Source organism: Bemisia tabaci, chromosome 8, assembly GCF_918797505.1.
Source record: "Bemisia tabaci chromosome 8, PGI_BMITA_v3".
Classification (NCBI taxonomy): domain Eukaryota; kingdom Metazoa; phylum Arthropoda; class Insecta; order Hemiptera; family Aleyrodidae; genus Bemisia; species Bemisia tabaci.
In genome coordinates this window covers 217,399-244,967 of record NC_092800.1, presented here as the reverse complement: position 1 = coordinate 244,967, position 27,569 = coordinate 217,399, and the positions used below count along the sequence as shown (strand labels likewise).

Below are 27,569 nucleotides of genomic sequence, written 5' to 3'. Positions count from 1 at the left end.
CTTCTCACAGTGCCGGGTGCTTTTTCATGATAAAAATCCCGAGTAAGGGCACATACCATGATTTTTACCATTGTCATCAAACACGCACGCTCTTTGATTGTCATAATACTGCTAAAAATGGCAATGGTAATCAGTTTTGTGGAAGAAGGAAATATCCACTAACATTTCAAAACACTGTATTTCTTGCCCAATTTTTCCCTTGTTTGTGCCATCCTTGTCTTCTTGCGCGCGGATGAAATTTAAAACACTGGTTAATTTTTTCGAACAAAAACATGTGAACTTGTCGAAGAAATCAACTCTTTTCACGTTTGCTCGTAACTTGACGTATGGCAGGCTGAGCCGGATTTACTCGCTTCCCGCCCATAGGCTGCCTGTATTTTGCCGCCCACTTCTCATTCGTGGGTGCATAAGACGCGTTTACTCGTGTTGGACAAATTTTTTGCGAAAGCTCTGTCAACACTAAAAGTTCACGGAACTTTGCGCGAAAGTTAAGTTCCGTAAACCTATCTCTGTGTGGACAAGGCCTTCCATTTATAAGCAATGAACGAAAACATTATAGAAACACGCAGGAAAGTCCAACACGAAGGGTTGGATAAGCGCGGCATGATCATGAATAATCCTAAATTAACCGATGATTTATGGGAGGAAAATGAAGTTTAATTGATGAATGACAACTTGAACTTATTAATAGAGGGAGGCTATGAAGTATATGGTGCCAAAAGGAAAAAAAAAACATTTCCATGTAAATAGGAGCTGCGAAGCTAAAAATATAAACATTCGTCGCATAAAATAAAATGATATCCCAAATAATAGATGTTAAGTAAAATTTATTGATATTAATTTAAAGTTTCTCCTGTCTTCAACACTACTATCGGGGAAACGCAAGATATAAGTAGATACAATTTTTTTAAGAAAAGTCGATTCAAACTTATCGATATTTTTCATAGTTCAAAGCAACTTCATGTATCAGCCGTGGATTTTCGCAACCTGACCATGAAGCATGGTCTATATGCGTACCGCGCTTAAAAAAATTTTAAATGTGTTTTAATAATTTTAATTTCCGCCGCCGCGCCGCACTGACCACGCTGTGTTTGATGAAATGTGTAAAGTATTCCTACATTCTTGTAGGCGCTATGCGTCTCTCGCCGACCGCTGCTGACCGCACTGTGTTTGACGCAATGCGTGAAGTATTCATGCAGTCTTGTAGGCGCTAATATGTGCTACATGCCGACCACCGCCGCGCCGCGGGTTTCTCCTTTTCATCTCAAGTCCTCGTCATCATCTCTCTCTGCGCTACGCCGTTCCAGGCCAGCGCGGTCGGTTTCTCTTATAACTCGACTAATTAAAGGTGCTGTCTCTCGTATCACCAAAAGACGACAAAATTAGAAATATAGTCTCAGGAAATGAGAGATTTTGTCAACTTTTCTCGTTTGTAATTTTTTTTTCTGAATCCGATTTTGTTTATACCTACATTTAAAAAAATTGCAAAATATGCCGCCATGGGCCGCAGCCTAAGTGGCCACTCCCTGAATCTGGCCTTGACGGCAGGTACGCCTTTCCTCAATTACTCAGTTAAATTCCAATTCTAAATTGATGTGGAAATAAATCGAGCGCAGTATTCGAATCTTACCAGAAAATTTAAGAGACATCTTGGCCAGCATGTTCAGTATTCAGGGGACATTACGGTTTATTTGTTGGTGCTATTAAATGTAATTTTCCGTTCATCATGAGGAGAACGATTAACCCAGGGCAAATCGAGCATTGTCCGATGAATAACCCGAGTTGGATTTCATAAAGCTTTCCTTCTTCCTACATGATGTGCAGAACTTATTGATTGGCCAAGGAAAGAACACAGTACACTTAGAGACATTATAGCTTATTGACCCTGCACTACGAGTCGAAGAAATAAAGTTTTTTAGGTTTTCCCGAAACTTGATCCGTGGGTTATGTTTAATTAGAGCATTCACTAGTTTGTACCCTTTAAGTGCAACACTCGCATGTTTTCGTTTTCTCAGCTTTTCCACTCGAGGCCTTGTCTCCACGGGACGTTTTCATGGGATTTGTCCCAAGTTCGAATCGCAGGAATGCAACTTCTGGGATTTTTCCCAGTTACCGTCTCCACGGGACGGGGCTCATACAGTCCTGCGACTAGTGTGCGCGGGAAGATAAATTAGTTAAAGTCGAGTATTTAACCGGGATTAAAATAATAATTGCACTCAATTGACAATTAGACACATTATTTTAACTAAACAAACATTAACAATGTAGTAATGAATAAAATATCGCACGATTCGTTTTCACTTCTTCTTCTTCTCTCAGTGGATCCTAGGGGTACAAGTACCATACTTGGTACCGGGAAAAATATTGATTAACTCAATATTTTTCCCAACTTCGTAAGTGGGATTTTTCCCTGGGACAAATCTCGTGAAACGGCTCGTGGAGACAAGACCCGACACTTCGTCGTTGCCGTCATGAAAAAACGTACTATCTCCATTTCAATGTTGCCAAATTTTCCCTTGTAAATCGGATACTAACACGGAAATTTTGGGGAATTCTACTGAAAATTTCACTGACTTTTCCTCAGATTTTATGGAAAGTTCAGAAATCTTGGATCAAAATTGCAAAAGTCCATTTTTGCGAAATAAGTTGATTGTTGAGGTCAACCGGCAATCAGGCAACCTTGGAGTAAAGATACGCTGCCGTGCTAAGGAAGAACACAGTATGAACATTCGAGAGTTGCTAAATTTCCTACAGTAAAATGTTCATTTTTAAGGAAAATTATGAATATTTTTCCTCTAAATTTTCAGAGGGCTTAGATCAAATTAAGGACAAAATTATCTGAGAAATTGGTAGAAAAATAGTCAAAAACATTTCTGAAGATTAGCGATTTGCTAGGAGAAATTTGTCAACGCCTGAAGGCTCATACGTCGTTCTTCCTTAGCACGGCAATACGTTCCTTCGTGCGGGAGTCGACGAGTCGACGACTTTGGGGCGCGATCCTTTCGGGAAGCCGACAGTGGGAGAAAAGTGAGCAATAACGGAGGAATCTGGAGGAAACAAAGGCAATTAGCGGGAAAACAAGCGTCTCAAGTGCGCATGATAAAGACAGGGTACAAAAGTCAACACTTGAACAACACAACTTTCCGTTAGCGAGGCCTCTCGAGTTGGAAAAACACAACTGTTGACTGTTGAGCCACCGTACCACCACCGCGCTGCGCCGACCAGGTGGAGAACGCTTTCTCCCATCCATCTCCCAACTTTCGTTGCTGTCGGTATCAGAGTTTTTTATTAGCCGTCAATTGATTCATCCAGGATCTTTCCGTTCCATTAATTAATCCATTTGAAAAATCTCCATCGACTCTTAACCGATTTTAAAAATTGATTTGTAAAATTTCAATTGATCGCTTGATTGATTTTAAGATTTTCATTAACTGCTTAATCGATTTCAAAATAATTTTGATCTTCTGCATAGTCAATGTGTCACTATCAATCAATCAAAAATAGAAAAATCCTGTCACTCCGTCATATTTCTAAAAATTAGCACAAAACCTCGAAAACTTTCAGCTCAAAACCCTAAATTGCTTACATTGTGAAAAAAAAAGTGCTAATAGCTAGTGCTGGTGATACTCTTACTGATTGCGACGATTCGTTGCTGAAGACACCCTCGTTTAATTTTGTATTGGAACCAGGAGATGCATGAAGTCTAAAAAACACTACATTGGAATGCGACATTGCGAGTTCTCATTATGTTTGTTTTTTAAAATACAACTGGCCAACAGCTTTCCGTGTACTTTTCAGTGAATTTTCTTCACGTATTAAAAAAAATGGACCTATTTAAATCAAAAAAAGCTTATGTGCGTTGAGACATGGGATCCGAGTCCCATAAGCATACTTGCGTAACAGGGCCCATGCTGCAACGCATATTGTTCGTTTGCGTTGAAATATTTCTAAGCATCCTTTATTGTTTTTTTTTCTTTGCCTCCTCCGGGAGAACGGGAGAAGTCAGAAGTGCAGAAGGGCTACCCTCTATCGGCAACACTGCTTACACGTGAACAACAAAAGTCTTGAGTGCCATTTCATTCTCTATGAGCGTAATTGGAAGAGGTGCCAGCTCCGGCTTTGAGGAGGCGCGATTTGAAAGATAGAATAAGAGGTGGAGGATTTTAAAGATAGTGACTAATGCGTCGAGGGTATTAGGAACTTCAAAGGGCCCAGGTGCCTCTCTGCAGTTATCGCCGGAGCCCCGGGGCGCGGGCACTCTGGGTCTTTGCGAGCCGCTCAAAGGACCCAAGAAGAAAATAAACAAAAACTCGTAGGACAAAAAAAGCGTCTTCTTCCCGGCGGCGGCGGCGGATATTAAGCGAGGATAATCCCATGTTTCATTTTTATTTCAACAGCTCGATCCGTCTTAATTAATTACTTATCCCGCTTAAACTTCCACTTCTGTCCCCGCCCACCCTTTTTTTCACAGACTTTTTTGAGAGCCTGATTAATTTCAAAAGTCTCGGATGACCATGGATGCCGGCTCGTTCTAAAAAAAAATCACCAATGGACCACACTAGACGAAAGTCCCCTCATAGAGTTAGAATATTCTTTTGTATTCATTTAGCTCATTTATCCAAGTGCAGTGCATAAAATCCTGTCACATGACAGCTATGGTGCATGTCAAGAGGCGGGCTATGTAGAAGTATTTAGAAAATCAACCACCTAAGAATTCACTGCAAGCATAGTAAGCATTCCTAAGGCGGAGTTTTTTTAACCTTCAAGTAGATTCTTAATTTCATTAGAATTGTGCATCTGTATTCCAAAGACCTTAATAAGTTGTATAGCATCTTGTTGAATCCATTTATGATGGGACACTAGACAAGGTACAATTGAAGCATTTTGGCATGTTTTCTGCCTCAAAATTTTACGTAAACAGGATTTACATATCGAAACTTGTGCTGAGATGAACTCCTAACTGAAATAGAGATGACTTTTATTCAGCATCGGTCACGAAAAATTTGAATTTCATAGTCACATGACAAACCTAAGTCTAATCGAATCAAATGCTCAATGCTACGTTTTTGGTAGGCTTCTCAATAAGCAGTGCATTCTTTCCCCACCCCGTATTTTTTAAAGTAAAAGTGACGTGCAATCGCTGATCCGAATCGCTGAGATTGAGGTCGTCTTATTTTAATGGCACAGTCTACAACGACTGTCATGGTGAAACTTATCGTGCGATTTAAGTCAAGCATATTTAGATTTTTTTATGAGTGTGAAGTTTGAATTTATGAATAAAAAACCATCAGTATCTTTTTAAGGAGTTAGATACAGTCATTTTCGTTGTACAAAGCGTGTTCTACGTGGAATTTTGATGACTTTAACACTATTATAATATAAAACTTATATAATAATGCTTTAAGTAGCACTGTCTGTAAATGATACGATGTTGTTTTCAATGGCTGACTTTTGACGCGAGGCAAGTGAAGCGTAGCTGTTTCGGCCAAAGGTATGGGCACTTTCACTATAACTTGACCTCAACCTAGGTGAATCATGGTTTTTCCGTGTGCGGCACATTTAAATGTAAGGTTTATAATGTCACTATATGCGGTAATTTCTCAATCGGACATTTTAAAATCTAAACAAATTATCTCCATTGTTATACGCGAGCTTTAGAGAATCATATGGGCTATGAAACCATATGGGCCCTCCGAAAGAAAGGAGCCGTTTAAGGTACGACTATAGATACGTTGTTTAATGAGAACTGAAACCAAATGGGGTCTTGTGGGAAAAGGACCCGTTTGAGAAAGGACATTGAATATGTGGCTCATAGTCTGAATTCTTGGCCCGTCCAGTGGTCCATTTTCTTAACAGGCTTTAGTGGCTACGTCATAGGGTTCAAATGTAAACAAACACATAAACATGTTTCTGACTCGCGTCTTTTGCGCCATGCTGGTAAAATGCGTCCAAATGTTTCTTAGAATCGGAATTCCTTGTCTTTGATGAGTCTTTAATTGATTTTTGACCGATCAATGACAATATTTTAATACCTACATTAACACAATTAACTCATGAAAAATCCATTGGAGGTTATTTTAGTTTGTTTCGGTTCGAAGCAAGAGTTGGATATTATGTGGAATAGCCACTAAATTAGTCCATTAGAGATGCGGCAACTCGGTGGACCAAGTGTTGACGTAACCCGGTTGAAGGTGGTGAGCTATTTCTCTCCCGGATTCCGACTTGTTGCGAGTCGGGAACTGAGATATTGACACAGCGGCTTTGGCGCGACTCACCCAAAAGAGCTTTGATTTCGCTGTTTTCGCGCCACTACCCTCCTCTTCTCACTTCTCACTTCTCACTTCTCACTTCGACGTGCCAAGATTTCCCAATGTGTGCTCCTGTCTTCCCGTCTCAAGATTTTTCTTTGGCCCTCCTCACCCCCCCCCCCCCCCACTCCTACGTCCTACCCGTCCCCGTCGAGAAAGTACTTTGCTCGTCCGCGGAAATAAACTCGGATTTGAATCCTTTTGTTTTTCCGCCAAACTCTGTTTTCTCTCTCCGCGCTCGCAGAGACCAGACAAGGTTGTGTTTTTTTTCCCTTCCTCGCTAATAGATCGTATTCGATACTGGTTCGATGTACCGTTTGCTTCAAAGCAATAGAACATAATCTCGAACAAGATTTTTAGGATTTAAGTTGGATAGGTGGAAATGAAAAAAATTCCTGAGGATTTCACTCATCATTGGCATTGTGCACTTATAAGAATCAAAAGTCATGAGCAGCTCGTTGAGGAAACACTCAAATGAAATTCTCTGAATGAGGATTGATGGACGTTCGGAGGAGTCCTTTGCCATGCGAGATTTTGCTAATTAGCTTGTTGCACAAGCACAAACTACAGCATTCTCTAACATGCTTCCTTTTTAACATTTTACCCAGGATCCAGGAGATGAATCACACAACGAGAAGTTCCGAAATAGACGCTCAAGGAGACTTACGTATTTTTCATTAACAGTCGAGATATGTTAAAAATGCTTTTAAAAGAATACACACTGTTATTCTAATGAGTTTACGCAAGTTTTCCTGAGTGATTTAAATAGATAAAAGAAAATTTGACTTAAAACCCATAATATCCAAAATCTAAGCTCAGATTCGGCTTCCTCGTGAAAAATCGATGCAATTTCATGTATCATGATTAAAAATAAGACATTATTTGAGGTCTGCAACGTTGCAGTCGGAGCTAAATACGCTTCCTTACGCGTGTAGGAAAGGATATTTGAACTCATTCACGGCAGGCGTAGTGATACGACTATTCGACCACGGGTGTAAGCATGTTGCTGCCAGCCGGATTGAAGGCGCGCCACACTCCAACAATTATTCGGGTCCCGTCCCGTGCGATCTTCCTGGCTGGCGCGCCGCTAAAATCGCCAGAAAAGGGAGGACAGCACGTCATTATCCTTGCCTCTCTGTCCCATTTTTACCACAAGTTGAATGATAGTGTATCCCTGAATTGTAACGATTCAGAATCTCGGATTGGGATTATTATATTCATTTTTTTAAAATGACGTATGAAACGAGAGATAATATTGCGTCAAAATTTCCGGCGACTGAAGAAAATCCGCGGAAATTCTTTAGATAAACTATATTTGCCTTTCGTAACAAGAATGATTAAAAATAAGACATTATTTGAGGTCTGCAGATTGCAGTCGGAGCTAAATACGCTTCCTTACGCGTGTAGGAAAGGATATTTGAACTCATTCACGGCAGGTGCAGTGATGCGACTATTCGACCACGGGTGTAAGCATGTTGCTGCCAGCCGGATTGAAGGCGCGCCACACTCCAGCAATTACTCGGGTCCCGTCCCGTGCGATCTCCCTGGCTGGCGCGCCGCTAAAATCGCCTGAAAAGGGAGGACTGCACGTCAACATCCTTGCCTCTCCGTCCCGTTTTTACCACAAGCTGATTGAAAGTGTATCCCTGAATTGTAACGATTCAGAATCTCGGATTGGGATTATTAAATTCATTCTTTTAAAATGACGTATAAAACGAGAGAAAATATTGCGTCAAAATTACCGGCGACTGAAGAAAATCCGCGGACATTCTCACCATATCATGAAGGAGAGAGATTCACGTAGGCGTGTAGATTCTATCATTTTAGTCCGACGTGGTAACATGGGTGATTCGGAGTGGGTCAGCTGATGAGTAAGAAGAAGTTTGTTTTCTCGGAAACGGACGAACCAAATGCTTGATGCCGGCGCCTGGCGGTGTAGCTCGAACGTTTGAATTCTGTGCCTACTTCCGCATACCGACCGGCTTTGATAGAATCTTTACGCCTACGATTACCCTCTTTTCTTTATGCTATGGTAACATATGATACATGAAATAGCAATGATTTTTCACGAGGAAGCCGAATCTGAGCTTAGATTTTGGGTATAATGCGTTTCAAGTTGAATTTTCTGAATTTGAAAATTTAAGACGGCGGACGTAGCCTAAATTGATACATCGGCTCCCATTCCATCGATTAAATTCAAATTTTTAGTCTAATTTCGAAAATTCGAAAAACCAAGGTGACGGGCGTGGCCTAAAACGCTATCTCGGGCCCTGCTTGTCGGGTTTTCGTAAAACTTGGTGCCAAGGGGAGGGGGGGAGGAAAGACATTTTCAAACACTGCAATCGATATGCAAATAGTAAAATTAGGCATTTTGTCAAATGCCTAGGCAAAAAGTCAAATACTAGGGGGCTATGCCCCCTGACCGCTACGCGGCCGTATTTTTACCTCCTATCAGTGTTAATTTTATTTTTCCCCTCAAAAATTACGATATTAGGTATACTTTACTTTTAGAATGAAATAATTTTCGGTTTTGATAAATATTTAAGTTCCTTTTAATCCGTTTATTTTTAAATCAGTGAAAAATTTAACAACGTCCAAGTTTCTGAATTGTTGTAATAAATGTCCTTTAATTATTATTAAAACCGAGCAGAGTCAAGAATAATTAATTGCGCGGTGTCATATAGTTTTGCGGCGACTTTACCGTCGCCCGAGCCAGGGACGGGAAAAGGAGTACGCTCCACGAACATATTATTACTCGCCTATCAGTCACACAAGGTGGGTTGAATATGAATTCTTGAAAATTTATCAACATACTTTCCCTAATCAGCCCATATCTGATTGCTTTCTTTGGTGACTCAATGTTGGTAAAGCGTAAAAAATTGACGGGGCAGACTACTAACAAAATACTTTAATTGAGTTATCTGAGATGGTGACCTTCATAATCAACAAGTTTATAATTTGCACCAACGCATTCTGTAGTTCAATGAGCCCACTTAACCGAGTAGCATCAACCAAAAACAAGATAGGTGAAGCGCAAGCGCACTCTTTGGTGCAATGAGTCAACTTGATGGAGCAGTTTACCATCAATTTTGTCTCGGTGAACAGATTTGTAATAGCTAGTAGCAACTAATTGAAAATGATTGATTTCCCTAAAGACGTTGTGGACAATACAATGCCGTTGGTTATTCTATCAATTTTTTCATGTATACGGCACCAACTTTTAATTAACAAAACCAAGATGGTTATCTGCGCACAGTCATTTTTTTCCGTGCATAAATATCGATATTTCCCACACGAAAGAACGTAGGTAACTAAGATTCAATGATGTCAAATTTCTCGGTACGAATTGCATTTTTACCGGAAGAATCTAAGGCACTTCTAACTGAAAATTTTGCTAATTTTTCCTCTGAAATCATGCAATAATCAGAACATTTGAAAAAAATATAGGGGTACATTCTCGCAAAAAATTAAACTCTTGGAGTCCATTTTGCAACGTTGGAATGGAGTTACGTTCCTTCGTCCGGGAGACGACGACGTGGAAAGTGTGGAATAGGTCGATTGGACGTATCTCTGTCAAACGGAACTATGTGCATTAAAACATGAGCCCTGAGACCCATAAGAATATACGCATAACAGGGCTCACGTCATAATACAAATAGTTCCGTCCGACAAAAACACATCCATTTATGGCCTTGTTCTCTCGAAACTTGAATGGTGGCTTTTCATTTGGACGTATTTCTATCAAAGAGAACTATGTGCAGAGGGAAAGATATGGGGTGTGCTCGTTGGTGCTCGGGCCATGAGAATGAATAGGAAATATAAGGCGCCAGTGACGTCAGCGGCAACGACGAGAGGAACGAGGATCGGGGCGGTCTTTGACTCATGAGCCCGGTCCACAAGGCTCTAGATACATGCCCACGTCTCATACACAGTGCACATAGTTCCGTCAGACAGAACGTGAAATCCCGCTTCTCCAATTCAGCAAACGGAACTGCGAGCAAACCAAAGACATAAAGACGGAGGGCTAAAAGCAAAAAATGAAGCTTCTTTTCAACCACCTCTACTATTTGCTAGAAGATTGGCGGCGAAATCGGGACAAGTTTGAATTCAAATGTAGGGCGGGAACTGAATAAAATAATTGCGGAAACAAAGTATTCTAGGTTGATTTTTGCCCAAATTCACTTACCCACTCATATTTCTTTAACTTTAGGTTAGCTTTGGTCTGTCGTCGACCGATCAATTTCATTTGGGAGTAACGGTCATCTAGAACTGTAACGACCTGTTTGAATACCTGCAGAACCACCATGAGCAGAAGAAAAACTAACTTTATCTGAGATTACTGCCTATTACCGAGCAAGAGTAGGTGTAATATAATAGGACGCAGTCCCAACTTTCTTAATATATTCGTTTTAGGCATTTAAAATACGTTTCGAAGAAATGTGGAAAAATCAAGAGGACAAGTTCAAATCAAATTTCCGTTTGCCGCCATGGATTCCCGCGCTCATTTACACACTCACACAAGCACCCAGCGCCAAACCAGGCTTCACTTTTTCCCCGTGCTTTTAGATACGAGCACTCCGTCTTTATGTCTTTGGAGCTAACTAAGAGTGCACTCATGAGCCGTGGGCATGTATCTAGAACCTTGTGGACAGGGCTCATGAGTTAAAGACCGCCCCGAGCCTCGTTTCTCTCGTCGTTGCCGCAGACGTCTCTGGCGCTTTATATTTCCCACTCATTCTTATGGCCCGAGCACGAAGGAGCACACCCCATCTTTCCCTCTGCACGTAGTTCTGTTTGATAGAAATACGTCCATTTTAGGGAGAGACGTGAGGTGGAAGACTGGGGCAAGTTCTCAAATAGAGGGAGATTACTCGGCGGTGGCGGCGGCGGTCAGAATGAGAGACAAACAGCTCCGCGGAGCATGATAAGTTTCCCGTTTGTGGTCCCCGGAGAATTAATAGCCTTGTCCGAGCGTTATAAACCGGAATGTAATTACCAAGTTGAGCCGAATTTTCATGGACTCGTAACTGGATTAGGTGTCATTTCTTCCGTTAACGACTCTATGAAATAATGATGAGGGATAAAGACCTCGAGTTAAACGAGCGGTCAGCGCTGAGCCATCGTCCACGACGCAGAATCCTACGGTCCTCCGCTTGAGTCGGCTTCACTGGATACCAACGTGGCGTCCAGGGTCGCCTTCATTCTTAAAAATCCCGGCGCGAAATTCACGCTTACTCAGTTGCTATTTTGACCACCTATTACTCTGAGTGCATGGATCCGGCGCGAATCTAACGCTCTGGCCGGAGTGAAACTCTGACAGGCAAATGTAAAACGGAACAGTCGCAGCATGAATTTGAACTCGAGTCGTGGCGGTAATAGACGAGTGCGTTGCCACTTTGCCATTCGGCACTCGTAGCAGATAACTCTGAGTTCACGCTACTTGTGAGTGAGCTCAACTAATTCGTCGTCGTTGGTGATATCACGCTGTGATCTATTCACTCGGACTGCGGCGTGGGTGGCAAGTCATTTTTCCTAAAACATTTTTTCCTACTGCAATTTTTCCTAATACTCTTTTCCTACTCGTTTTTTGTTCCATCACAGTTACTCCTACGAGTGAGATGTCCTACTGGCTTTTTTCCTAGGGGCATTTGTCCGAAATTCAATTTTAAAACTAGGGGATCGAGAAAGTAAAAAAACAACATAGGTACCTCACAAGTTAAAATTGTGGCCGCATGCCCGTAAGCAGTGGAGCTTCATCCTCCTCCTTATATTGAGGGTATAGAAGGCTCAGCTTGTAATGTCTCCTGTTCACGCACTTATATTCGGCTCGCTGAGAAAACTTTACTCTTTCTGAAAAATTTCCCTCTACTCTGCTCATGTTTTCGTTTCAATTATTATTGAATTATTAGGACAAACACCCTTAGGAAAAAAGCCAGTGGGACATCTCACTCGTAGAACTTACTGTAATAGGACAAAAAACGAGTAGGAAAAAAGTGATAGGAAAACCTGATGTAGGAAAAAAAAATTTAGGAAAAATGACCTAGCACCGCGGCGTGACATTCGCGCTGGATTTTTTTTTCACGCCGGCTATTCACTCAGAGTAAATCATTGATTTTTAACAGTGTTCCTCAATGACCCTGATTTAGGAGCATTCACAGTCGTCTCTTAAACAGCTCCGCCCCTTCAGGGAACCACGGGGGGAAATCTGAAACCACGTATTTCGCTTTGTCACGCTACAGACTTCCTGTCATACTCTATTTTTTACACGGAGAACCACTCGACGTCTTTTCTTAAAAGCTTCCGTGAGTTTTCTTCTCTGGGCGAAGGAAAGTCTGGAAAAACTTCAAGGATGATGTTGATTTGTTCTCCTTTAAAAATACAAAAGAGTCGTGGAGATTTTGCAACACCACCGACGAGATACGTGCTTTTGAAGTTTTGCCGTCGATATGGTTTACATTGTGGATACTGCTAGGAAAGACCCAAGGAAAAACACCGTATGAACTTTCGAGAGTTGCCAAATTTCCTCCTATTAAAGAGTTATTTTGGAAGGAAGTTATGCATATTTGTACTAGACATTTTCAGATATTTTAGATTCAACTGCGAACAATGTTGTCTGAAAAACTATATAGAAGGAAAATATTCATATTTTTCCAGTAAATTCGTAATTCGTAATTGTTATCAAAGGCAACTTGGCAACGCCTGAAGGCTCATCCGGCGTTTTTCCTTAGCACGGCAGAATAAGGGGAGGTTTAAGAAAGCCCTCAAAATAGCATCATAAAAAGCGCAATTTTTGCGAATCTCGAGTAACATTTTGGAACGAAACTCGAAGTATTATTTCATTGAAAGATTATTTTCTTTATTTGATTGAATGAAACTTTGGAATGGAAATCTTGCAGTACAATGATTGGTCACTGCAAGAAGTGCGAAAAACGAAAAAATGTTCTCTGATTTTTACAAACTGTGAGGCAGGTGCAAGCCTATCTAAAAATTCAAAAAACTGGCAAAAGATTTTCTTTCGTGTTCCATATTTTTTTGGTGGTAAATCACTGTAATTCTTTTCAAGGTAGTAAAGTAATGCTGTTGAATTACTTTCGAGGTTTGCAAAAATGTTCCTTTTTTGATGCTATGTAGGATGTCCTTGTATCCCTTTTTCTCATCTGCACTGTAAACGATGTGAGCCCTCAGCCCTCTTAAGGGTTTGTCTTTTTAGAGGACGCATCAATATGATAAGTTACATTTGGACCGCGTTACGCAGGAAGGAACCAAGCCGCATCAGCTATCGCCAATTTTTATTGGTAAATTTTTACATGGAAACGGTTGTGCGGATTATACTGCAAACAGTGAATTTTCTGCACACAATTTAATAGCTGATGTTGCTTGATTCCTTTCTGCTAAACGCGGTACATCTATAATATTTTATCCAGCGTGTCCTTCACCTGTGATGGAAATGTAGCGAAGGAGAGAGCGTGCTTTGATGACGGCGCAGGGATACAACTATTCGTACTTGATGGATGTCCGTGTTGCACGCGCAAAATTGAAGGCGCGATGGCGCGACGAGTGAACTTGCACAGCTCTTCTCTATGCTGCAAGCTTTTTGAGGGACGACTTTGGATGCGACCCGTAGTCTTTCCTTAATTCACTCCTTCCCTTAGGAGGTTCTATATCAATGGCTATGGTGTGGAAACACTAATCTCCAGAACGGTGTTTCTGAATTTCCGCTCCTTTTTATTCTTTCGAAAAAAAGCAAGGCATTTTCATATAGCTTATTCAGAAGATTCTGCTAGCAGAGAAGAAAAATCAAGGACGTTTTCAAGAAATTTCCTAATTAGGTTGAAAAGTTTTCCAAAGAAAAACAATGAAGTATGATAGGAAGTCTGCAAAATCGCAAACGGAGATAAGTGCTTTCGAGTAAAATTCAATAGGTTGTACAGCTCTGAAAATTGATCCTTGCAAGGAATCAGGTACAGTGTGTGGTATGCCACAACAAAAAATACGTAATATAACTGCGAAAATATTGCTAGTTCAGCAATATTTATCTCGGTCCGTATGAACCTTAAAAAGGGTTGGATTACGTATTTTGCCTCAACTGACCTAAGCTGGTGTTGTTCACAAACTTACAAGTACTGCCCATTCAGCTTATTGGAGGAGCGCCAATCATAATTTCATACTTTTTTAAAAAAAATTTTTATGAATTTTTCAAAAATGTGACTACGCAAGTCAATATTATGCAACAATTATGCTGTCTTGTCTAAGAAACGAAATAAATGCGTTGTGTAATTATTAACATTTTCATATCTTCTACTCTGTTTAATAATGGATCTGAAGCCTTTACTTAAATGACTCAGATGAGAGAAAGCAAAAGACAATGAATGAACGAGTGAAAGGTCCTCTTTTTATTGTCTTTTTGCTGAGGTTAAAATATGAAAGCCTTCGGATACTTTTAACCTTTCACCGTACCGTGCAGCTGCAAAATGAATGTCGCGAGTAAACTTGAAATATTTTCCTAGTTCAAGTTCTAAGTGATGTGGTGCTCATATGCCAAGCCGCTTCAGGCATTTATGACTCTCATAGCGACCACTCACGTATATGTACATTGTACATGCACACATCTCTTTATGCTACCCATATTAGTTTTTTATCCGGACTGAAAACTTTCCTTGAATAGATCTCGGGGAAGTGAATATTCAATGCCATCGCAAACTGAGACATTCATGAATGTTTACATTTGTCTTTTGTTCGATAGAGGTTGATAATGCATTCTAAAAGACTTCGCAGATCTGAAAGTTTCATACGTGTTTTACATTCATGAGGAGCAAGTACTTCAGAGTTTTCAATTTTCATCAAAGGTGATAGAGTACCTTTTGCGGTCGCTAAGTTGTTTTTCCACGAATTCGAATCGTTCGGATAGCTCGAAAAAAATTGAAGAACAGTTATTTGTTGAAGGTATATATGAAATGGTTTTCAGCAAGCAATTTGAGGTTTTTTACGTTGATGTCGGTTTTTCCTTAAACGGAAGGTTTGGGTTCATCAATTCCCTTGTAAATTTTAAACAATAATTTCTATTTTGTCAATCAATTTCGGACTACCCGAAAATTTTCTTCGTGTTCTGCGAGAATTTTGGATTCGGAATTGTTTCTCGAGGTGCTTTAATTCTTACCTCATCGGTCCATTAGTTTGCCGAGTAAACAAGGAACAGTTTATTGATGATACCAATCATTATGCTTCCTTTAAATTGTTAGTTTCTTCTCTAATAACGCGATGGCGCTAAAATCATGTTTTAAAAATCATCCTAGAACAACTGAATGTCTCAAAGATGTTTCTATGAAAGGAAATTAAAAGCTGCTTTAAAATGTTTAATTAAATAAGTTATGATAACATTTATGCGTTCTTGAAACGCTAAAAAAGACATTCGTAGTTTTATAAGGTATTTTTTTAAAAATAATTTTCAAAACAATTTGAAAGGGTTTCATGGAGGTCCTTATGACATGATCATGTAAATAATTTTTAAATTTCATTTTTATTTTTGTGATCGTTGTTAAATAGGGATTTTTCAAGTAGAAAATTTAAATATCTCTCTATTTCATTTTGAAACGAAACTCAAGCAGTTTTTTTCGCAGCATCGAAAAATGACTTTCCAAAACTAAGAATGCCAAAGTTGTTTTCTAAAATTGCTCAGAAACACTTCTCAATTATTTTTTTTAAAAAAAAAAGGTTTCTTAAACATCAAAACAGGAAATTTTTAAAACGACTTGTTTTTTTATATGTTGCCAGTTGAGAGCCATTGATTTTACTGTAAAATGTTTTCATTTACAGACCAAGTTACGGTTACCCCGCTGATGGCAGGAGGAAATAACATTATCAATCATGTAAAAGCTCGCGATCTCTTTGATGTTTCAGGATCTGTCCTGGAAGTAAAAGCTTTCATGTAAACCTTTCACACAACACAGGCGTAAACCTGAAAAGGAAGACATTATGGCTTTGAATGCACTTACGATCCCCTCCTCCCACCCATTTGTGAAAATTAGTTCAGAATAACGCAGTAGATCTGATTTTACTGTAGGTCAGAACCAAAGTGTGACGGTAACTTTGCTTTCCAGTAACAATCGTCAAAAAGCTGTGAAAAATAATAATTGTTTTTCTGTTCTTCAAGAATAGCCGATTCAATTTTGAGCTTTCATATTATTAGCTCAGAGGCAAAAGGTAGTTCCATAACTTCATTTCAGTAATTTCGAGATATCACGGGAAAATCGCGCGTCGGTCCCATTGCGATTCCAATAAAAATCGGAATTGTTGAAACTCCATATCCCAAAACCGGTGAGCAGTAGCGGCTACCACATTTCTCACACAAACGAGGATGTTATCGGAGATTTTCAAAACGCCATCTTCAAATTTTCTAATGAAGTGAGATAGGTACCTTTTGGCACTGGGGTGTTGATGTATGTGTATGCTTGATGCATACAAGCTTCCTGACTCTCTAAAATTCGTCTTGTTCCATAGCTCGTTTCACAAAAACCTACTTGACTGATTTTCAGGCAAGGATTTTATGAATCTGCTCTCTCTAAATTACTGAAGTATGGCCCATATTTCTGTCACGTGATTAAATTATGATTTTTTCCGTTCCAACAAGAAAATGTTTCGCTTTTTGTCGTAGATTGCTCTTAAGATCTGCGAAGCCGATTTTCATCATACATTGCGGCTATCGACAGGTATAATAACCTTTCGATGAGCCTAGAGGCTGCTCATTGAAACATATAGAAAAAGCGCCTGACAAATAAGACAGAGGAAGAATGGATCCATCTTACTGGTTGAAACGAGTGATTCTCATAGTACACCAGGGGGAAAGTGATGGGCTAACTTTTGGGTTCCTTGCGGGTTGCCGTTATTTAGTCTTTCACTTACCTCCTATGCTCATTGCAGAAACTAGCTTTCACCAATAGGATCGCTTCATTTTTCGTTTTTTTCAGTTGTCAATTGCTTTGTCTATCAATTTTAATAACGAGTCCGCGGGGGCTCAGAAATGGGCTGATTATTGAAATTGACAGGCAGAGCGATAGACAAAGAAGACTTAGGATAAATGGAGCGATCCTATTGGTTGAGATGGGTGGTGCTTGTAGACTAGGGAGGAAAATGATAGACTAACCAAAGGGCCTCTGGTGGGTTTCCGTTAGTTAGTCTATTACCTATATCTTCTTTGTCCATTTCAATCACCCGCTCCCACCAATAGGATCCCTCCATATCCCTTTTGTCTTCTCTATCTATAGCTTTGTCTATCATTTCAATGATGAGTCCGCGGGGGCCTAGCAGGTGGTGAACGAAAGTCCATTTTACCATAGATGATCACAAATATTTGTGCCGTGTGCATTTCAATTCATCTGCATTCAATTTGTTTTTGGATATGAGGGTCGGTTCCGTTAGGTTGAATTCAATTCGAATAAGACCAGCGCGCCCTTATTAAAAGCTTGAAATAGATGGAGACACGGGGGTGGGGGCGAGGGTAGCTCCGCCCTTAAGCTCTTTCGGAGCTTAAAAATCAAATCACTGGAGCATGGCTCGGTGGCGCAAGGCTGGGGAATGATCCAGTGGTCGGAGGCTGAGCCAAGGTGGATTGGGGTTTCCGCTTTTCCACTTTTCCGGATAATCCTCCTCACCATTTCATGTCATGCACGCGCCCCGCCAATGTTGCCAGTTCCCGCGTAATCCGTCTCCCACACACGAAGACAATATATTTCAGAGACCCTCCACTATAACAGTCCGAGTAGTACAATCGGGTATAGCGAGAGTTATAAGCTCGCAGCTCAACGCGTCGCACCGTGGATCGAGTCAACACGAGAGGTCGGACGATATTTGGAAAATTTAAAAGCTTATAATTCCAAGTATACAAACATTTGAGGTTCTAAAAGTGCTTTCATCGGTTTCCTCGTACAGTTTTCTTTTAAAGGCACCCTTGAGATTTAAAACGTGATGAAATAAACATGAAAATTTGCCGTTTTAGTACAATATTTCATGTCTGACCTCTCTAATTGACTCGATCCACTGTGCGTCGGCTAACAATAAGTTCCAGAGAGGAGGACTCTCTACGTTATGCACTCTCGCGATCGAATTCAAGTGCCTTCAGTTTTTAGAGTATGCAATCAGCGACCCCGTGGAGTTACAATAGTTGCGCATGCAGCGCCTTAAATTTCAATTTAGTCGACTAAGTGTCTTGCAAGCGGCTTGGAGTAGTATGCATTAAAGCATCACAATAAGACAGGTTTTTTCTTGTTCAAATCTCATACGAAACACGTTGAATTTATTGGGATCTTCAAAATTGACCCGCGAATAAAAGACTATTAATCATTTTTGGTGAATGTCAATTCAAATTTCCCGTTCATGGGGCAAATTGGGCAACGTCCTGCGAGGAACTATAGTTGCATTTCAAAATACTTTCCTTCCTTTTCTGATGTGCAGAACTTATAAATTCGTCAAGAAAAAAATATAACACACGCAGAGGCAATACATTTTTTTCACTCGCCATTATCAATCTGAGCAATGTAATCGGGTAAGGCAAAAGTTGAGTTTGGAGGTCACCAATGATCACTGAGCAACTCGTTTAACAAAAACTCAATTTAAATTCACCAATGCATTTTAGAAAATTGAATGAAACCTCCATGAAATTTGGGTTAAGAAACACATATCCGCATGCTTAAACTCACACCTTGTCCTCTGTTCCAATTTAGTCGAAAAATTGGCAATGTGCGGGGCAAGGCGCCACGTAACATTCTGATTGGCTCCTCTTTTATTTCGTCTCCGAATCGCACATACGGTGTCCGTCACTCCGTCAGTCCCGGTTTGTCGGGTATTGCAGTTTCCTATTCCCTCCCCCTCCCCCTCCCTCTGCCACCCCCCGGGCTGAGCCACTAGCCCGATGACGTATGATGGATCATAGACCCATCAACCCCCGCACCCCCTTCCCCCGGACCTTACCGAAAACCTCACCCATCAACCTCCGCGCGCCGCGCTCGACTTGGTGTCTACGTCATCGCGTGATTACGTCGCAGACGCCACTTTTGTGCATGTGCTTTCTCGCGGAAGCCACTAAATAAGTTCCTTTCGTCTGTTCCAAGCCGAACACTCCGTCTTGGGCCATGATAAAGTTCTCCGCAAGTGCCAGAGTTTTATGCATCCATGGGATTTTCTCAAGGATAGAATATCTGTTCAGGAAGAACAAAGGGTTCTGTTAATTGATCAGCGGGCCAATTGATAGACAAATTACGAAAATGGAACGAATCTATTGGTTGAACTGTTTAGTTGTTATAAACTGATGGTATTAGATGGAAATGATTGACAGACTGTAGGGTCTCTTGTGAGTTACAGTTGTTTAGTCTGTGACTCATTTCCTTTCTCGAATGGCTCACTGCATTTTCTCTTCGTCCTCGTTGTCTATACCCTTGTCTATCAATTATTTTAATAATCAGCTCACAGAGTTGGTTCTTTTTTGCCGATGTTAGTTTGATGAGTCACTATAAACGGTGTGAGAATTGACGTATCAAGAGATATGTATTGTTCCCACCGATAGGATTGCTCAATTTTCTCCGTGCCTTCTTTGTCTATTGCTTTGTCTATCAATTTCAATAATCCGCCCGCGGTTCTCGGCCGTAAACACTGACAATTGCTGTAATTTGACACCATTATGTTCTAATCCACATAAATGTTCGTAAAACAACTGATATTTAAACTATTGTGCGTGGCTCACCCAGAATCGGCAACTATTTGATCACCTCTGTCGTCAAATTGCCTACACAATCATTTGAAGGGACTTCTCTCGACGATGATCGCCCTTCATTTGACGATGCATATAGATACTTATTTGAGCAATTCGTTTCGGCAATAATTGAACTGCATTTTTTAATTAGGAGCGACTCTCTATTTCAGTCAATTAAGAAACTGTCAATTTTCCTAAGCAGATAGGTCCTTTTATGGATGAATCAGGATTAGTGTATCTTCATTTCGTGATGCCGTCCATTTTTAATTGACTTCTTTTTTCTGTCTCTGATTGAACTCCACTACGCAGTATGACACAACTATATCTGACTCATTTTAGAAACAACATTCGTGTCATTAGTTTTCCCCCGCAGATAAGTGATTCTATGTATGAGCCAGAAATGTGGCTCCTCATTCCAAAATGTAAGAAGAATGGTTGCTGTATCCAGAGTCGATTATGGCAAAACCTAGAGACTGTCCTGAAGCAAGGTGATCGCAAGCTAATTTTTACCGAAAACGCAAGTCTAAGGTTGAATAGAGCTCACAGCGAATTGTTGGCATGAAAAAAGAATCAAAGGAAGATGACTAAATATAAAACCTTCCTAATCGGTTCTCCTTGTGATTTCATCTGTCGCGGCAAAACGTCTATCTTAGCACCATACCTCGCACAACATAAAACGTAAACATACATATTTACACAAATAAACACTAGATAAATATTTAACATAAATATTTAACATAAACATTTATAACACATAAATATTTATACAACACAAATACATAAAAACATAAATAACACACAACACACATAAACATAAATATTTATGGATTGAAATACACCTTTAGACATAGACTCGTTCAAAAAACATTCGGTAAATTGCAAAAACAGGTCATCAGGAACAGTATATCACACTCAAAAGGTGAAACTTTGAAACTCAGTTTCTCAACAGTTCTCCAAATTTAGTAAAATGAAAAACGTGCAACACACTTGTTTCCTTATTCTGTATGTATCTTTCAAAACTGAATAATGATAACAAATATAAGTACAAACAATAAAGAGAAATAAAGAAAAGTTGTACAACCGCCTAATCTGTATTCCACGTCCTATGAGAAGACTGATACCGTTATTTTCCTTTAACTTGCGGAAAATTTTACAGCGGTCGGTAAGACTCTACAGTACTATCTACCTTATCATGCTGCCATGTTAAGGACAAACGCTGAATGAATATACAGATATTCAATATTCCTTGAAACATACATTTTCAGAAATTATATAAATGTTTTCCCATGAAAGAGCGACGCCAAGAATGGCACAATTTGGGCCAGAAGGGATTTTTCTGAAACTAGGCCTAAACGATACTTTATGATACCCTAAAACTCTGGTTAAAATTTTAGCTTGAGTATACGCACTGTTTTTGAGAAATGAGGGGGCAAAGTTGCCAAATCGCCATCATTCTGGACAGCATTTCTACAGCAAAAAGACGGGAAAAATGGACGAAAAAGTTACACCTTTGATGGGTTTCGACTGTAAATGTTCTTATTGGGCCCCCAAGCATTTAACTGGGTTCAGTTTCAAAAATTTTGATCGCACAGTGGTCCAAAGTGGGGAGAAATCGTCGACAAATCATGATTCTTTGTCAAATCTTTAAAAATGGAAATAAAATTGTCGGTCTACTGCAGTTTTCATGGCTGACATTGTTCTTATCGGTCCGCAATGCATGAAATTGTGTTCAGCTTCACAAATTTACATCGCACAGTGGTCAAAAATGAGGGAATTAGTGGACAAATTAAGATCCTCTGTGAAACTTTTTAAAAATGAAGTGAATCTGTTGGTCCCCAGTAGAGTTTAGATCCCGGAAAAATTCATGTATTTAATTTTCTTAATTATTACTGCATGTCAGAACGTATTGTCTATAGAACGTTGTTATAGAATAGACTTTGTAGCATTATCTCAATAAAATATGCAAACTTTCAGAAATTTAAAAGAAAGAAGGAAAAATTGAGAGAAAAAATTAAAAATGATTTAAACAGTCCAAAAAATAATTTAAAGAATTTTTCCGGGATCTAAACTCTACTGGGGACCAATAGATTCACTTCATTTTTAAAAAGTTTCACAGAGGATCTTAATTTGTCCACTAATTCCCTCATTTTTGACCACTGTGCGATGTAAATTTGTGAAGCTGAACACAATTTCATGCATTGCGGACCGATAAGAACATTGTCAGCCATGAAAACTGCAGTAGATCGACAATTTTATTTCTATTTTTAAAGATTTGACAAAGAATCATGATTTGTCGACGATTTCTCCCCACTTTGGACCACTGTGCGATCAAAATTTTTGAAACTGAACCCAGTTAAATGCTTGGGGGCCCAATAAGAACATTTACAGTCGAAACCCATCAAAGGTGTAACTTTTTCGTCCATTTTTCCCGTCTTTTTGCTGTAGAAATGCTGTCCAGAATGATGGCGATTTGGCAACTTTGCCCCCTCATTTCTCAAAAACAGTGCGTATACTCAAGCTAAAATTTTAACCAGAGTTTTAGGGTATCATAAGGTATCGTTTGGGCCTAGTTTCAGAAAAATCCCTTCTGGCCCAAATTGTGCCAAAAAACGGTCGTTTTTGGCGTCGCTCTTTTCATATGCAGATTAAATTGCGAATGAAATTCTCTGAAAAATTGGGAGAAAAATATATACAAGTCTCTGTAAAAAGGCGTATTCTATCAAAAGAGTTTTGTCAACGGGTGAAGTCTCTTGCGGCAGTTTTCTTTAGCACGGCAGTACGGTTCCATGAAGTTATTAGCGACCGGAAGCTAACAGGTTGGCAATACCGGATTTTCTCAATTTATACCTGTGTTAAATAATCGATTCTTGTCGGAGCACTTGGCTCCTCCGAGATTTGGTACATTTCCATAGGCTTAAATGGACAGAGAGCAATGTTATCACCTCGCTGGACCCGCCCGCCAATGCGCGGTGCTGAGGAAACCTGCGTCAAGTACGGGGTAGAGTCAAACACATAAAGACCGAGCGCTAAAAGCAAAAAATGAAGCTACTTTTCAACCACCTCTACTATTGCCAAGAGGATTGGCGGCGAAATCGGGACGAGTTTGAAATTCAAATGTTGCGCGGCAACTGAATAAAATTGCGTAAACAAAGTATTCTAGGCTGATTTTGCTCAAATTCACTTACCCACATATATTTTTTTAACTTTAGGTTATTTTTGGTCCGTCATCGACCGATTAATTTCATTTGAGAGTAACGGTTATCTGGGACTGTAACGGCCTGTTTGAACTGGCAGGACCACCATAAGCAAAAGAAAAACTAACTTTATCTGAGATCCTTGCTTGTTACCGAGCCAGAAAAGGTGTATTATAAAAATTCACCGTCCCAAGTTTCTTAGTATATTCGTTTAAGGCATTTAAAACACGCTTAGAAGAAGAAATGTGGAAAAATTATGAGGACAAGTTCAAATCAAATTTCCGTTTGCCGCCATGGATTCCCGCGCTCATTCACACACTCACACAAGCACCCAGTGCCAAACCAGGCTTCACTTTTTCCCCGTGCTTTTAAATACAAGCTAGAGTCCCTTTATACCCAGAGTTACGACAACTCACTTTTGGTTGGGCTGAAAGTGGCCTAAAAAAAAAATCCAATTCTGATTGGTTCTCGCTCATGGAGGCCGAAACGAGTGCACCAAGATGGCGGTACCTCGTATGTGAACAAGAATAATGAAAATATTACCTAATTGTGGTTTATCAAGAGTAAATTGTTATTTCCATCGGTCCAAAATGAAAATAGATCAAGAAATTATTCACAAACCAATCTCATTTTCTTTTTAATTGATTAATTTGTTGATGTTGTTGTTTTTGTGTGACAGACATCGCAGGATTCCTGATCCTTATCCCTCAATATCGTTCGTTTGGGTGCACTCGTTTCGGCCTCCATGGCCAGCCAAGGCCGGCTGTCAGTCAGCTGATAATCGAGTTGTCGTAACTCTGGGTATAAAGGGACTCTAATACAAGCACTCCGTCTTTATGTCTTTGGGTGGAGTATACCTTTATGGGGAGAGTATGGACAAGTCGATTAATGTAGCTCTCTGGGTCCACAACGGCTCAAAGGGCGACAACGTAAAACACGAAAATCACTAGAAAAGTGCCGCTGCCAACCTATTCATTTGGAAGATCACTCAATATGCCCGACAGCGCATTACAAACAAGCGTCTTTAAGGATTAAAACTTTGAAACTGAGAAAATGTAAGCGAAATCAAAGTTTAAGTGCTTCTATAATTTTTGATTAGTATAAATAGTTGAAATGTGAAAATTAGTATCGCTGGACAATTCGAGTTTATAGGTTGGCTCCCCTTTTGGGCCCTAAGAGCTCCATGACCTGATCAAACCTAACCTCCAAATTTTCGAATTGTCCATACTCTCCCTATGGAAGGGAGTAGAGGGGAGTACTCCCCTTGTAAAGGATAAGAAATTGAGAAGCAGGGTGAAAATGAAAGTGCGGCACAGCCCTTCGCAGCGTGGCCACAAGATCGGAGGTCATGGAATAATTCTATAATGTATGGATCACGTGGGAAAATTTCATTGAAACTAATGTTGCCTCCTCTCCTGGCTCCCCAGACGTCCCTTTTTTAATATCCCTCAGGACCCCCGCCAAGAGTGCTCACACCTAACATTTATTTTTTTCCTCGATTGCCAATACCTTCGCCTTCGATCAGAAATTCCTCAGCGACAGCGCACGAATCATGGGCAATTCCAGATCAAACACATTTCCCAAAACAAATATTTTTCTCCAACCGCGTCCTTTACGCCCTATACTCAATTGTTAGGCGAATAAATGGAGACTACGAGGCTAGATCGCCACCGCGGTGCCGTTTCTTAGAACCTCGCCTTATTTTTCGAGGCCTCTGTTTATTGTCAGCCTACGTTTGACTCCTCGCCGCTACGGTAAGCAGCAGGCGTTCGTCCCAAAATACCCGGGCAAATAGAAAGATTGTTGTTTTACTTTTCGATCCACACCGAAAGATTCGGCATTCATGCCTTTATTTGGATTTGGAGTACATATCCGTATCCGCCTCTCACAATTCTTAGAAAACAAATAGGTACTTCCTCAAACATTCGTATTGAGGAGGTAGATGCAAGGAGACTCAAAGTCCTAAAACAGCTTGTGATTTAAAAAATAAAAACATGATAGCCCACAAGTGGTAAAACTTAAGCTTTTCCAATAGACTTTTTGACAAGGTACGAAGCCACAAGCATTCTGATGCATATTTTTCGACCAAAATTTAACGTAGAACAAAATTCGTGCAACGAAAATTACTGAATAAATTGACTCTTAACCAAGATGTTTAATGTTTTTTGACGCGTGAACTCAAACCTTCTGCTCATGAAAACACAATGGTCTACGTATGTCAGATCGCAAACGAAACGTTACCGTAGAAGTCTCTATCTTACGAAAATATAACAATCGCAATCTTGACGCTTTGGCTCAGTTATTGCAAATTGTTTACATTTTGAACAATAAAGGGTGGGAAATGAACATTGTTTGATTGAGGAACCTGCCAAAACCGTTGTAGTGCGGGATTTGATTCACGTAGAGTATTGTGTTTCTTGTGAACGGGGCAATTCAAATTTCCCGTAAATAATGTATGGTTAAAACGTCAATATCTTAGTTATGAGTTGATCTCAGTAATTTTTGATGCAAGAATCGTGTTTTTAGTGAAATTCTGGTTAAGGAACATATCAGAATGCTTGAATTCGTACCTTGTCTAGTGACATTGAACGATTTATTTGAAGAAAGAAGGTAACTGCGAAAAGTCAAGCTTCGAGGAAACATGAAACAACTTGAAATCTTCCACAATTCCTTACATTTCTTCTCGAGAACATCAAACATCAATACCAATATATACGTATCATTTGTGAGAAGACCACTGTCACACGAGGAGGGTTGAAAAATTGGGCAAGGAATAGAGTTTTTAAAAATTCTGGTGGATACGCCCTTCTCATAATCGGTTCAATTAGAATCGGAAAATTGAAGGGTACGTTTTAGGAACAAAAGAAGTATACTAAAGTTGGACTTGAGATGCCAATCATTAGGCGGAAATTTAGCGTTGAGCTCCGAATTTAACTTTTGCCGTACTCGATTATATAGCCTAGATTTTAGTGCGAGGCCACTAAAATAAATTTTCTATCTGCATGATCATAAAGGAATCGGTGAATTGGCCACTCATGAGACATGGTTAGGCGTCGATTAATGTTGATCCTCGAGAGAGACTTTTACATCGTGCTCGATCCTTAAAATACTTTGTCTCCGGTTCCGGACGCCGGGGGCATAAACGCAGTTTGGCCCTTAAGCACTCGCTAAAAATGAAATTCTACGTCAATATGCTTCAACTTGCCTGTAAAAATCGTCACGGATGGGTTTTACAGTGCCATAAGGTCATGAGGTACGCGATAAAATCCGATCGAATCTTGGGCTCATTATGTGCTTTCCGCCCGGATTCGAGAGGAGTTGTTAAAAGTTTAAATTAGCTCATTAATATCCGAGCTTTAATTGAGGCAGTTAACTCATCCTCAAGTAATCTAAGAAGGAGCGCTGTTTAACTCAGAGCAGTTGCCTTAATTGTGTCTTTTAACGAGACCGTCCCGACCGTCACACAGTTGAGTCATTGTCTGATTTTCGTCCCGTCCCCGGCCTCTCTTTGAGCCTCGACAACGTCGCCTCACTTCCGAATATTTTCATACTCAATATTGAGTTGGGATCCGATTTTCATATCCATCTGACATGTATCAACCTTAATCTCGAAGGAAGGATGTCACCACTTCTGAAAATAAATTCATGGGCCGATCCCTGATAAAAATGAAAGGATTTTCCGAAGATCAGCCTCCTGTTTTTGACATATTTCTCAACGTGAGTGACTCAATCACCATTTTCAAACAATAAATATATAGTTTCATCGCGTTGCATCTGCATTGTACCATTATTGGAATAATGCTGCAATATTTATATTTTATTTATCAAGTCATTTGAAAAAATAATATCAAAGTTCAATCCTTGATTTGAGGTCATTATATCCGTCACGGAATAGTGAACTTTGAAATTGGAAGACTTATAATTGGCCAACTTGCCAAGTATTGAATACTTGGATAGAGCAGCAGACATCGCACTTCTTGGTCACATCTTAAGCGGTGTTTCAATGAAATCCTTTATTCAATTTTTGTTTTTTGGTTTCGAACCAACAAACATTTTTACTTGTGTTTTCTCGATCAACCACATCTACACGCTTCTTTTATTACACGGCATTTGTTGAATCTGAATATCTGTTTTAGTTTTTGACATTAATTATGGTAAAAAAAATTGTTAGGTAGTAAAAAACCTACATTGGAAATGGACTTACATAAACTTCTGTATCTTTTTCAGGATTTTTTAACAACAAGACGATACACTTGGGACCGGCTTAAAATCTCAAACCTGTCATAAAAAAAGGTAAGCCCCATGTCATCAACAAAACCGTCCGTG

At 39.9% G+C, this 27,569-nt stretch overlaps 1 protein-coding gene and 1 long non-coding RNA gene across 5 annotated transcripts in view; one reads left to right on the top strand and one right to left on the bottom strand.

Moving 5' to 3' along the window:
• The window catches only part of LOC109039286 (cytochrome P450 6k1), a 350,075-nt gene that overhangs the window by 115,875 nt on the left and 206,631 nt on the right, over window positions 1-27,569 (bottom strand). The gene's annotated exons all lie outside the window — the stretch shown is intronic.
• Window positions 1-27,569, top strand: part of LOC109039284 (uncharacterized) — a 142,399-nt gene that overhangs the window by 44,334 nt on the left and 70,496 nt on the right. For all 4 annotated transcript variants that reach the window (XR_011900349.1, XR_011900348.1, XR_011900350.1 and 1 more), the window contains exon 3: window positions 27,471-27,536. This is a non-coding gene — a long non-coding RNA (uncharacterized lncRNA). The remainder of the gene's footprint in view (window positions 1-27,470; window positions 27,537-27,569) is intronic.